The following is a 12,412-nucleotide window of genomic DNA, read 5'->3' as shown; positions in this document are numbered from 1 at the left end:
CCATCCCCAAACTGTTCCCACAAAGTTGGGAGCATGGAATTGTCCAAAATCTCTTCATATACTGAAGCATTCAGAGTTCCTTTTACTGGAACTAAGGGGCCAAGCCCAGCTCCTGAAAAACAAGCCCACACAATAATCCCCCCTCCACCAAACTTTACACTTGGCATAATGCAGTCAGATAAGTACCGTTCTCCTGGCAACCGCCAAACCCAGACTCATCCATAAGATTGTCAGATGGAGAAGCACAATTCGTCACTCCAGAGAGCGCGTCTCCACTGCTCTAGAGTCCAGTGGCAGCGTGCTTTACACTACTGCATCCAACGCTTTGCATTGCATTTAGTGATGTATGGCTTGGATGCAGCTGGTGGCCATGGAAACCCATTCCATGAAGCTCTCTATGCACTGTTCTTGAGCTAATCTGAAGGCCACATGAAGTTTGGAGGTCTGTAGTGATTGACTCTGCAGAAAGTTGGCGACCTCTGCACAATATGCGCCTCAGCATCCGCTGACCCCGCTGTGTCATTGTACGTGGCCTACCACGTCGTGGCAGAGTTGCTGTCATTCCCAATCGCTTCCGCTTTGTTGTAATACCACTGACAGTTGACTGTGGAATATTTAGGAGTGAGGAAATTTCCCCACTGGACTTGTTGCACAGGTGGCATCCTAATACAGTACCACGCTGGAATTCACTGAGCTCCTGAGAGCGACTCATTCTTTCACAAATGTTTGTAGAAACAGTCTGCATGCCTAGGTGCTTGATTTTACACACCTGTGGCCATGGAAGTGATTGGAACACCTGATTTGAATTATTTGGATGGGTGAGTCAATACATTTGGCAATATAGTGTATCTTTACTTATATGATCCAGTTATATTCTTTTATAACAGACACAACACAAAGACAAAGTAAGTCCTATAGAAATTCCTCCCACGGCATTAAAGTTAAAGGAAAAACAAATACTGAGTATCTAGTTGAAACTTTGCTCTTTTAATCTAAATGCAGCCTGAGACTGATGAATACACAATTGGTTTAATGACTCAGTGATTATAATCAGAAACTGTTTTGGAAAGCTAACACAGCCCAGCTCTGAGGTGCCATTATCACGCTCTACAGACCTTTCTGCATCAGAGACAAACCTAAACTGTCTTAATGATATTCAGTGCATGTGCATGGGTGTATTCTCATTTGACGAGTCTGAATCATCTCTGAAACTTCAATTTTCCCTTCCCTTATATCCCCTCATTGTCCTTTGCAGACTCATTATGACTCAGTTTTTATGACGCTAAAGCCCATTGGATGGGTAATAATGGAACAACACAATTCTTTCAGATGCTATAAATCCAACAGAGAGCCATGCAGACAAAAGAAATAAACTCTCTCTAAACAACATTGCATATTCTCTGCTTTACTGGATACAATATACGGACTGAATAATCAGGGAAGTGTAATTAATGTTTCATCTTCTAATGGCTTTTCTCTCTCCATTTCCGTCTCTGTGCTGAAATAGTCTAATAATCATCAGTGATAATTTCAGCGGATAACTAATTCTTAAGAAACCATCTAAACCCCTATCATAATGCTATTATTATGTCTATGTATTACATAATGGTTAAAGCCCAGTAGGGAGGCCATTATGAGGATAAGGATTATTGAATAGATGCTGGAAAAGTATGATCTGTAGATATCTCTGCCAAGTCTATAAAACTGCTGATTAAGGAAACTTACCTAACATAATCACGATTGATAACATGATTGATAACATGATTGATGGCATGGTTAATAACATGCCATTACCATGATAATATGAGACAGAAAAATATTGGAAATTATTGACTAATGTTTAAAGAAATCAAAATGTAAAGGTGCTGACAAGGCTCTATCTCATTTTCCAGGTATTAGATTAAGGTTTGACTTATTTCAGCATCTGATCCATCAGTCAATCCATTGATCTTTCCATTCATCCATCCATCTACTTACCTATTGACCAATCCATTGTTCCAACCATCCATCCATGCATCCATCCACTTATCATTTGACTGATTCATCCATCCACCCATTGGTCCATCTATCCATCATTCTATCCATCCAGTCACTGATTGATTGATCCATTCATTATTGATTCATCCATCCATTAATCCATCCATCCATCCAGCCATTGCTCTATCCATCCATTCATCCATCCATCCATTGATCCCTCGATTGTTTCACTGTTTCATCCATCCTTTGATTCAACCATCATCCATCCATCCAACAATCCCTCCATCCATAGAGTTATCCATCAATAGAGCCATCCATCCATCGCTCTACATTACTCCCTCCATCCATCCATTGCTCCATCCTTCATTCCATGGATCCATTGATTGTTTGATTGTTTCATCCATCCTTTGATCCATCCATCCACTGTTCCACCCATCCATCCGTCCATCATCCATCCATCTATCCATCCACTGATCCATCTGTTGATCAATCCATCCATCCATCCATCCATCCATCCATCCATCCACACATCCTTGGCCAGGTCATAGCAGTCTAAGTAAAATTATGTGTACACTTCCCCCAGGAACATTTTCCTGCTCTTTCTGGGGGATACAAAGGTGTCCCACAGCCAAAACGTATATAAATTCCCTTCAGCAAGTTCAAGGGCCCCTCCCAGTTGGACGTGCCCAGAAGACCTCCTTAAAGATGCCCAGGAGGCATAATTATAAAATATATAAACCAGAGCAGCAGCTCTACTCCTAGCTCCCTCTGGATGTCTGATCTCCTTACCCTGTCTTAAAGGCTGAGCCCAGCCAACCTCCAATCTACAATCTCATTCATTACCCAACCACAACCATGGGTGAGGGTTGGAGTGTAGATGACTGGTAAATCAAAAGCTTTGCTTCTTGGTTTAGCTCCATCTGACTTGTTCTCATACTTCTCTAATATAAAGAAAACACGGTTTACTTCTTCAAAAGATAGAAGAGTTAACACGGACATGGTTACAGGGAGAATTGAGATGCCCGATCCCTTCACAGCCTGTCAGAGTATAAGCAGTTGCAAAGTAAAATTGCAGTGTCCAGATGTGCAAATCTGATTGAGATTGATTCCTACAGACTCAGTGCTGTGATTGCAGCTAAATGTGTATCCACTAAATACTGACTTGAATCGGGCAAATATTTATGCAGTCACTCATTTCACCTTACATATTTTTGCCAGACTGAGAGAGTTTTTTTTTTTTTTTTTAAGCCAAATTATATTGACCATGATTGATGTAAAAAAATCAATAAAAGGGTAAAACAACCAAGGGGATGGATACTTTTTAAAGGCTTTGTATCATTCATGGGCTTGTACAACAACCCTGTCCTAAAAATGCCAAAATGGAAGTGCATGGGGCTATTGTGACTATAGACAATGGTCCCATAGCAAACCATCACAGATCATGGGATGAAGCCAAGGTGGGCCTTACACCTACCAGCAAAAAGCAAGGAAAGACAACTCAACCTGCTGTATGATGCACATTCATGCATTTTTCCTGGTTAACTCAAACTAGGTGAGTTTTAGAGAGATTTCACCACATATTCAGTGTGATAGAGACATGAACTGTCAATGCCAATTGGTTTTTGAGACAGGCTGTGAACATGTTGATCTCTGTTGAGAAAATGGTGATAATGGGACTTCCAGGGGTTTGCAGCCTGCCTCACATGGAGCTGTAGTTTTTTCACTTCCATATTTTTCATTTTCAACACCATTCAAGCAACATTGCAGCTTGATTTTTTTTAACCAGGACAATACTACTACAAATCTAAAACTACTGAATACCGACAATTCATCACTTAATACATTCACGTTACACTATGAAAACTGAGGGCACTACTAATAATTCAGTGCTTTGGCTTGTAGCCACAGAGTAAAGATGAAATATTGAAAATCTTTATCCTGGGTAAAGTGGCACTGTGACTTCCTGTGGCCCTTGATGCTCCAGTTCGCCCCACATGTCCAGCTGGTCTCTCACAAACCTTCCTGTGCTCCCTGTCTCCCTCCATCTGCTCCTCTCCTGTATTTACAGCCACACATTCCCCTCTACAAGCTGCCAGACTACCTGCCAAGAGGGAAAATTACTGGATGCTCTCTCTCTCTCTGTGTTTCCACCACATGCAGATGTCCAAAACTATAAGAGCAGATTGGGAACTAAATGCATGCACTTTTAAAGCTGAACTAAAATGCAAAGAAGGAGATGCAGATTGAGAGTCTGTGCATCAGTTACTCTCCCAAAATAATGGTCCTACAAGTCTTTACCTTTACAAACTATTTCTTCTTTAAATGTAATGATTTCACGCTGATCTAGATAGCATCAAACAGAAGCTTTTCTCCATCATAATACTTCCATCAATAGCTGACAAATCAAAAAACTCTAATGACCTCTAATATTGTGCTGAGTGTGGGGATGGTATGAAGCAGGAATCAAAAGGCCAGACATTTGTGAGTGCACCCTTCCCTGAGGGCAGGGCAGGTCAATATTTGGTATCCTTTTTAATGCATTTCAGATTTTCTGTTTTTTTTTGTGAGCAGCTTTGCACCACTGTACACTTTCAAAAGGAAATAAAGCATACATAAAGTCCCTTTCCATTATTATTGCCTCAGCTGCAAAAAAGTGAGCACATCCTTTCAGTGCTCGGAGCAGTCAAGCCTATTACAATGAAACTGATGAATGATGTTTTAGAAATAAGAAGACTCACCATAAGGTTCTGGTTCTGGAGAAGCTCTTGTCAACTCTGGAAAGAAACAAAGCAAAAGAAGATTAACATTCCACAATTCTCTTATTTAGCACAGCTGAGGGGAAGGACAACAACAATTCCAAAAAAGTTGGGGCACTGTATTAAAAAAGTATCACAGAATCCAATCATTTGCAAATCCCATAAACCCACACTGTGCACTACTGAACATAAACAACATATCAGTTTTTGACACTGATTGATTTTACCGATTTCATGAAAAACATTAGTTCATGTGCAATTTTTAACCATTGTGTAGCAACCCCTATACTTTTAACAGCAGTCTGTAAACATCTGCAAAGTGAGGAGACAAGTTCCTGGAGTTTTGGGAGAGTAATGTTGTCCCATTCTTGTCTGATTTAGAATTCAAGCTGCTCAACAGTCCTGGTTGTTCTTTGCCAGATTCTTTGTTAAACGATGCACCAAGAGAGTCATAGTCTTTCAGACCTTGGTCCTTTCAGTCTTGTTATACTCTTGTGATGCCTGGACGTTGACTGATGGTCAGAGGAGCCAAGTGAACTCATTTGTGACAACTTCTCTTTAGTGCATCTTTGGGTATTAGTGGCAGGCCTGTGTGTCTAATGTTGACAGGAGAGCGAGGATGAGAATGGGCAGGCGCCTAAAATAGAAATACACTTTCCCCGGCCTGATCTAGCTCACCACATAATGGGTGCCCAGGACCCCATGTGCTGGTCCAGACATTGGGGGCAATTGTGTGCAATGTGGAGGAGGAAGCTGGGGGGATACCTGCAGAGATGGGGCATGGGCCTGGCCCAGGCTCTGAGGATGGCCATCAGGAGGCCAGAGCAGTACAGGACCAAGGTTTCAAAGTGCTGATCCGGCATATGTGCCATACCTGACCTGAACTGACTTGATGTGGCAAATGTTTTCTGCTGGTGAAAGGTCTGTACTGCAGGAGGGCCAGTTCAGCAACTGGACTCTTCTACTGTGAAGCCATGATGTTGTAATGGTATGTTGTTTAACATGGTCATGCTGAAATAGTCAAGGCCTCCCCTGAGAGAAATGTCTGAATGAGAGCATGTCGCTCTAAAACTTCTATATACTTGTCAGCATTGATTTTGCCTTATTAGATGTGTAATTTGTACATGCCATAGGCACTAAAGTAACCCCATATCATCAGAGGTGCTGGCTTTTGAACAAGCTGGATGGTCTCTCTCTCTTCTTTAGTCTGCAGAACAAGGCATCCATCGTTTCCAAAAAAAATTTCACATTTTGAATCATCTGACCACAGAACAGTTTTCCATTTTGCCTCAGTCCATTTTAAATGAGCCCACAGAAGATGGTGGCGTTTCTGGATCATGTTCACATATAGCTTCTTCTTTGCATGATATAGCTTCAACCTGCATCTGTGGGCGGCATGACCACCTGTATTAACAGACAATGATTTCTGGGAGTGTTTCTGAGCCCATGCAGCGATTTCCAGTCCAGAATCTAGCTTGTGTTTAATGCACTGCCACCTGAGGGCCTGAAGATCACAAGCATCCAACACTGACCTTTGGCCTTGACCCCAATGATCAGAGATTCTCCAGATTCTCTGAATCTTTTGATATTATGAACTGTAAATGGTGGGATATTTACAATTTTATATTGAGGAACATTTTGTCTGAAACTGTTCCACAATTTTTAGACACTGTATTTTTGCAGACTGGCGAACCTCTGCCCATCTTTAGTTCTGCAAGACTCTGTCTTTCTAAAATACTTTTTTAATACCCAGTCATGTTACTGACTCGTTTCCTGTTAACCAAATTTGTTGCAAAATGCTCCCACAGCTGCTTTTTCCCCAGCATTTTGTTACCCCATATATGTTGCTTCAATCACATTCAAACTGAGCTAATATTTTTCATACAATGGTAAAATGTCTCAGTTTCAACAAATACATAGTTTCTTTTCTATTATGAATAAGATATGGGTTCATGAGTTTTGCACATTATTGCATTCTGTTGTTTTTATTTGTACTTTGCACAGTATTCCCACTTTTTTCGGTATTGGGGTTGTGCAAAACAAGCAAGGACCTTGAAGGAAGAAATGTCAGCAAGTGCCAGCGAACAAATTCATGTCTGACTGGACAAGGAAGCCGACAGAAAGCACAAAGGTAGTACACAGGAGCAGCTCTGAACACAGTCTCTTTTCATGGTATTTTTCAAAAATTTCTGAATGTGCCTACTTTTGCAGGATCTTGCTCTTACATTGTAATCTTAAAAGATGATTCTGAAGACAAACAGTAGCCAAACAACAGACTGTGCCAGCACAGAGCACCGTAAGTAGTCATTTGGAGTTTTCTAATAAATGTCACTCCAATATTCATTCTCCTGTTCAGCTCTCTAAACAACTCCTTGGGGAAATATCTGGCTCTTAAGCTGCTAAATGGCCCACTTTGTTCACCAACCAGTTGCTTACTTTGTTTATCTACGAATAATTCATGGGGAAAAGCTGTCTTCTGAGGCTGCAAACAACCGTGGTGAGAGCGGTGAGGCAGACTCACACCAGTAAGGCTGTAAACCCAGAAAATAATCCAGAGGATGCTGAAACCCTCCACAGAGATGCAGAATTGGATGATAAATCTCTGTCACACTATAGATTATTTTTTTTACAATTATACTCAATACATCATTAAAATAAGATTACTGGATCCTGCTTTCAACAGTTTCCTACAATGTGCACCATGAAGCCAGAAAATAAAATCCACATCTTCTTCCTCTGCTGCCTGCCCTTTTCTTTCCTCCACCTCCTTTCAATACCGTTTCCTTCTGCCAACTGCTCACACAGGACCTTCAAAGTGTCGCAGAGATGGGAATGGGCAGCTGCAGATGTGCCCTGAAAGCCGACAAACTGTTGGAGCATTCAAATGTCTAAATGGCAGAGTGGCCAAATAGAGGAGCTTTCATAGAAAGTCAAGCTAAAAGCCAAATAACGGTAGAGTAAAGGTCCCATCCTGATAATCCGTAGACATTTCACATGTATATAGCATGAAATTTATGTCACATCCATCCCAATAGTGTGGGGCAAAAGCTTACACAAAAAAAAACTTGGGAGGTTGATTGGATGAATGTCCCCTCTGTTGTTATTTTTCAAAAGCCAGTAAGAGTTATAAAACATGTAGTAAAGCATGTGCTGCTGCTAGGAGTTTATTATTTTATTAGTTTAATGCAGGCTTGACAGGCAGCTGCTACCATGTCAATATATGATTCTTCACCTTCAGTGGAGCCAGATAAATCAAACATCTGCCACGCTTGCTAGGCAAAAAAACAAAAAAGTCAAAATATTCATGTTTAAAAAAAAAAAAAAATCCTTGCATTTTTGGGAGTTTGAGTCATTTCAAGCAGTTCCTGTCTGCAGTGACTCTGAGGGTCATATAATAACCCCCTCTGTGTCTGTTTCTCTCCATCATGAGTCATTTAGGCTTTCTTCTCCAGCTTTTAAGTCTGTGTACATGTGCTTTCTGCAAAGCATGACGTGGCAACACAACAGCCTGCCAGTGGTTGCCACAGCCAAATCACAATGCATTCTGGGAAACAAACAGACAATATGCCGGCAGACTAACCTGCTAGTCGCAGGAGCAATTGAAAAATGGATTATAAATGTATAAAAAGATGTCCATTATCAGAGTTACTGTTGTGGATTTAATCTTTAAAGACCCTGGAAAGTCAGCCCAGTTCCAGGCTTGCAGCTTCCACAGCCAATCACAGCTCTTTCTCTTAACACAGCAGTGAATGATATATACATACTTCTAAACTTAAAACAAAAAGTAAGGCCATTTTGTTTGGTACATTATAACTTTGTTGTAACAATGCTTCTTGGTAATAAATCTTATACCATTGGAAAGCCTGTTTATTACCCTTTTAAATGATGCCACATTTGTAAGGATCATGCATTTGTGGGATGAGCAGCAGAGCTGAGTATGTGGGTTGCGCCCATGAAAAATGTGCCAAATCTTCTCTGCCAATTCCAAACAGCTGATTCTGCCATTGACTCTTGTTTGGTGTTTGGTGGATTGGATGATTGAAGTTTGAAGAAACAAGACATATTGACAATTTAACAATTTATTCATTTAACAAACAGGAGCCTCAATAGTGTGTAGAAGAACCATACACAGCCACAACAGCCTGGCTCCTCCTCCTCATGCTGGTCACCAGCCTGGTCACACACTGCTGTGGGATGGCATCCCGTTCTTCAACCAGCATTTGTCACAAGTCAGCCAACATGGTTGTGTTGGTCACTCCAGCATCAACAGCACACCCAAGCTGATCCCACAAGTGTTCAATGGGGTTGAGGCCAGGACTGCTGGCAGGCTGTTCCATCCTCTTCACTCCCAAATTCTGGAAGTAGTCTCTGATAAACCCCGCTCTGTGGGGGTGAGTGTTGTCATCTTGGAGGATAGAGTTCTTGCTGACAGGGTGAAAAAACAGTATTCTTGGGGTGTTGTCTTCTTGGGACGCCCACTTCGCAGCCTGTCTCTGACATTCCCTGTTATAGGGAACTTGGTCTTCAGTTTGGAGATAGTACTAGGGTTCTCTCCAAACAATGCCGCAACTTGATTTTGTGAAACACAAGCTTGAAATTGCCCTATCGCACGGGTCCTATCCAGATCAGTCAAACTTGGCGTGCCGATTCCTGAAGCAGACATCTACTGACCACTGTAGCAGGGCCCATGCTCACAGGTGCTGCCAATCAGGCACCTGATTGGCAGGACCTGGGGGTACCAGGAGCTCAAAAAAAGAGTCAATAGCAACAGCAAAATTACTTGTTTGGAATTGGCAAAGAAGATTTGGCACATTTTTCATAGGCGCAACCCACATACTCAGCTCTGCTGCTCATCCCACAAATGCATGATCCTTACAAATGTGGCATCATTTAAAGGGTAATAAACAGGCTTTCCAACGGTATAAGATTTATTGCCAAGAAGTGTTGTTACAACAAAGAAATAATGTCCCAAACACAAATTGTCTTTCTTTTTGTTTTAAGTTTAAATACATACTTTGGCATACCTCTCACTAATCCCTGCTTGCATTAATGCTGCTGCTGGCAAAGCTTAAGCTCCCTCCACCCCAGCCTCCTCCTTTATAGCATAAATCTTATTGCATCCTCGTATTCAGATTCTGAGTCCCATAAGACCAACTCTTCTCACTGAACAGAGTCAAATGATCCAAATCTCTAAAAAAGAGATGGATTGCTCATTGTAATGAGCAAGGTTGCATGGGCATAGGCTGTGGAAACACAAGAAAGATCACTGTCTACAATAACCTGATAAACTATGACAAGCTCTACTGAACCATTGCTCGGATGTGACGTCATCTGCAAAGAACCAATTGTAACCTACTCAGACTACCAGCAAGTTCCATCTTTTTACCTTATGGAGTGCTGTAGAAGTATAACCTGGACTTGTCTCTTTATCAGTTAGTGCATGCACTAGAACAGCAGTGGTTGGTATGGTCACATAAGTGGCAATCAAGACTGTCACCTTCTTCATAGTGTACAGCTGTAGGAAGCCCTTCCTGCCCACCAGGGTTTGGTTCCATGAGTGTGCACTGCTGCATGAAAGCCATGAATATATCCAGTATTAATTGAATGTATCTTGTCCAATCAGATTGCTTGGTCTTAATTAACTGTTATATAAAAACAAGGGGACAAAGAAAGAATGAAAGTGGTAGAAAAATGAAAACATGAAAAGAAGATAGAAAGACAGCCAGCCAGACCACACTGATTTCAATGTTTCCCTCTATCAGTGTGTTAAATCCACAGGCTTATTCCCTCCTTTCTTTCCCCTGCATACTAATGATGCAGCCCCATCTCTTCCACCTGGATCAATCTCTGAAGCAGCACCAAAAGAACTCGCCACTTGTCCACAATCAATCTCCTGATAATCACCACTTATCCCTTTTCTTCTGCGAGGCTAAGCCAATCAAATGATTACTGCTGTCATTCAATGCAAACACACTCTGAAAACTCACTCCATCTGTCTTTAAAACTGTATAATGAAGATAACAGAAAGGTTGATTGCTGATTTTCCTCAGACAAAAAGAAAGAGAGTCATTTGCTGAAGTTTAAGTGTGGAGGGTGGCAGGAATGTGTCACAGAGACTCAATTTCATAGCAATTGAGGTTCCAGCCGGGTCATCAGAGTAAATCGTCTACTTTATAAAAACACTGGTCTCTTTTTTTCAAGGATTTCTTGAGAAGAAAAATGTACGATGACCTTGGTATGTCTCACACGTTAAACCAATAACGTCTCTTTACATTCGCCCGCCATGTCTTTCCAATAACTGTTGACATTGGCAGAAAGACGGAGTATTGATTATTTCTTTCACTTACTCCTACTCATGAAAAGCCTTTCAAAAAGATAAATGAGGTTCCTGCGATGTCACAACATATTTTATGATTCACCAAAGGAGAGAAGAAGGAAGGACTGGGCCTGTTCAAAGGCAGCAATTACAGCACATCTTATGTGATTTACCGCTCGCCCATAAGAAATTCAGAGAACAGCATCTTATTAAGCTATCAGAATCATTTATTTATGAATAGAAGATCTGGAGATGTATAGAAAGAGAGAGCAGGGAATGAAAGAGAAAGTCTTCAAAAGCAAAATTAACCTTGTATACCCCACACTCACACTGACAGGACTTCAAACTACTACACACCACTCAATATTTCAGACTTCCCAGCTGACTGTTGTTGACATAGATCCACAGGATTTTGGATTTGTTGTTTTAAAAGCTTTAAAACTGTTTTTCAATTAACATTTTAGTCTAGGTTATTCATAATAGCAGCTCCTTAAAGACAGGGCAAGTCATGACAGAGTACATTGAGATGCAATAGGATATAACTGTACATTGTGATAGAATAGAATAGGACAGGACAGGACAGGGAAGGATAGGACAGGACAGGACAGGATAGAACAGGACAGGACAGGAAGGATAGGACAGGACAGGACAGGATAGGACAGGACAGGATAGGATAGGATAGAATAGAATAGGATAGGATAGGATAGGATAGGATAGGATAGAATAGGATGGGATAGGATGGGATAGAATGGGATAGAATGGGATGGGATAGAATGGGATGGGATGGGATGGGATAGGATAGGATACATTGGGATACAACCAAATATGACAGTATGTTATGATACGGGGCAGCATGGGGGTGCAGGGGTTAGTGCTGTTGCCTCACAGCAAGAAGGTTCCCAGTTAGGGCCTTTCTGCGCAGAGTTTACATGTTCTCCCCCTGCATGTGTGGGTTCTCTCCAGGTACTCCGGCTTCCTCCCGCCTCCAAAGACATGCTCATTAGGTTAATTGGTGACTCTAAATCGGTCGTTGGTGTGAGTGTGCCTAGTTGATTCTCTCTATTAGGGCTGTTAACATTAACGCATTAACGCTCGAGATTAAACTTGAAACCTTAACATGTTAAAAAAAATGATGACACAATTTAATCATATGACTAAGTTTGACCAAAACTTCCTCCCGTAGTCCTCCTGTGTGGATGTTAAAGTGCCTGGGGATGAAGAGGTGACAGGCATATCAAACGCAGCCAGCAGTGATGAGTGAGGAGACAGACCCAGGTCTGCTTAATGCCAAATTTTCTTTTTAAAAAGCTAGTGAATGAAAGTTGAGATAAAACCAAAATTGTGTCTACATACTGCAGTGGTG

General features: G+C 41.4%; 1 protein-coding gene across 1 annotated transcript in view; it reads right to left on the bottom strand.

The window, feature by feature from the left end:
* rap1gapb (RAP1 GTPase activating protein b) overlaps positions 1-12,412 on the bottom strand; it is a 246,310-nt gene that overhangs the window by 132,199 nt on the left and 101,699 nt on the right. Inside the window, exon 3 of the mRNA XM_041779604.1 lies at positions 4,716-4,751. The gene's annotated coding sequence lies outside the window, so the exon portion shown is untranslated. The remainder of the gene's footprint in view (positions 1-4,715; positions 4,752-12,412) is intronic.

This window comes from Cheilinus undulatus, linkage group 3, assembly GCF_018320785.1.
Source record: "Cheilinus undulatus linkage group 3, ASM1832078v1, whole genome shotgun sequence".
Taxonomy (NCBI): Eukaryota; Metazoa; Chordata; class Actinopteri; order Labriformes; family Labridae; genus Cheilinus; species Cheilinus undulatus.
This window is presented reverse-complemented; position numbering and strand designations above follow the sequence as displayed.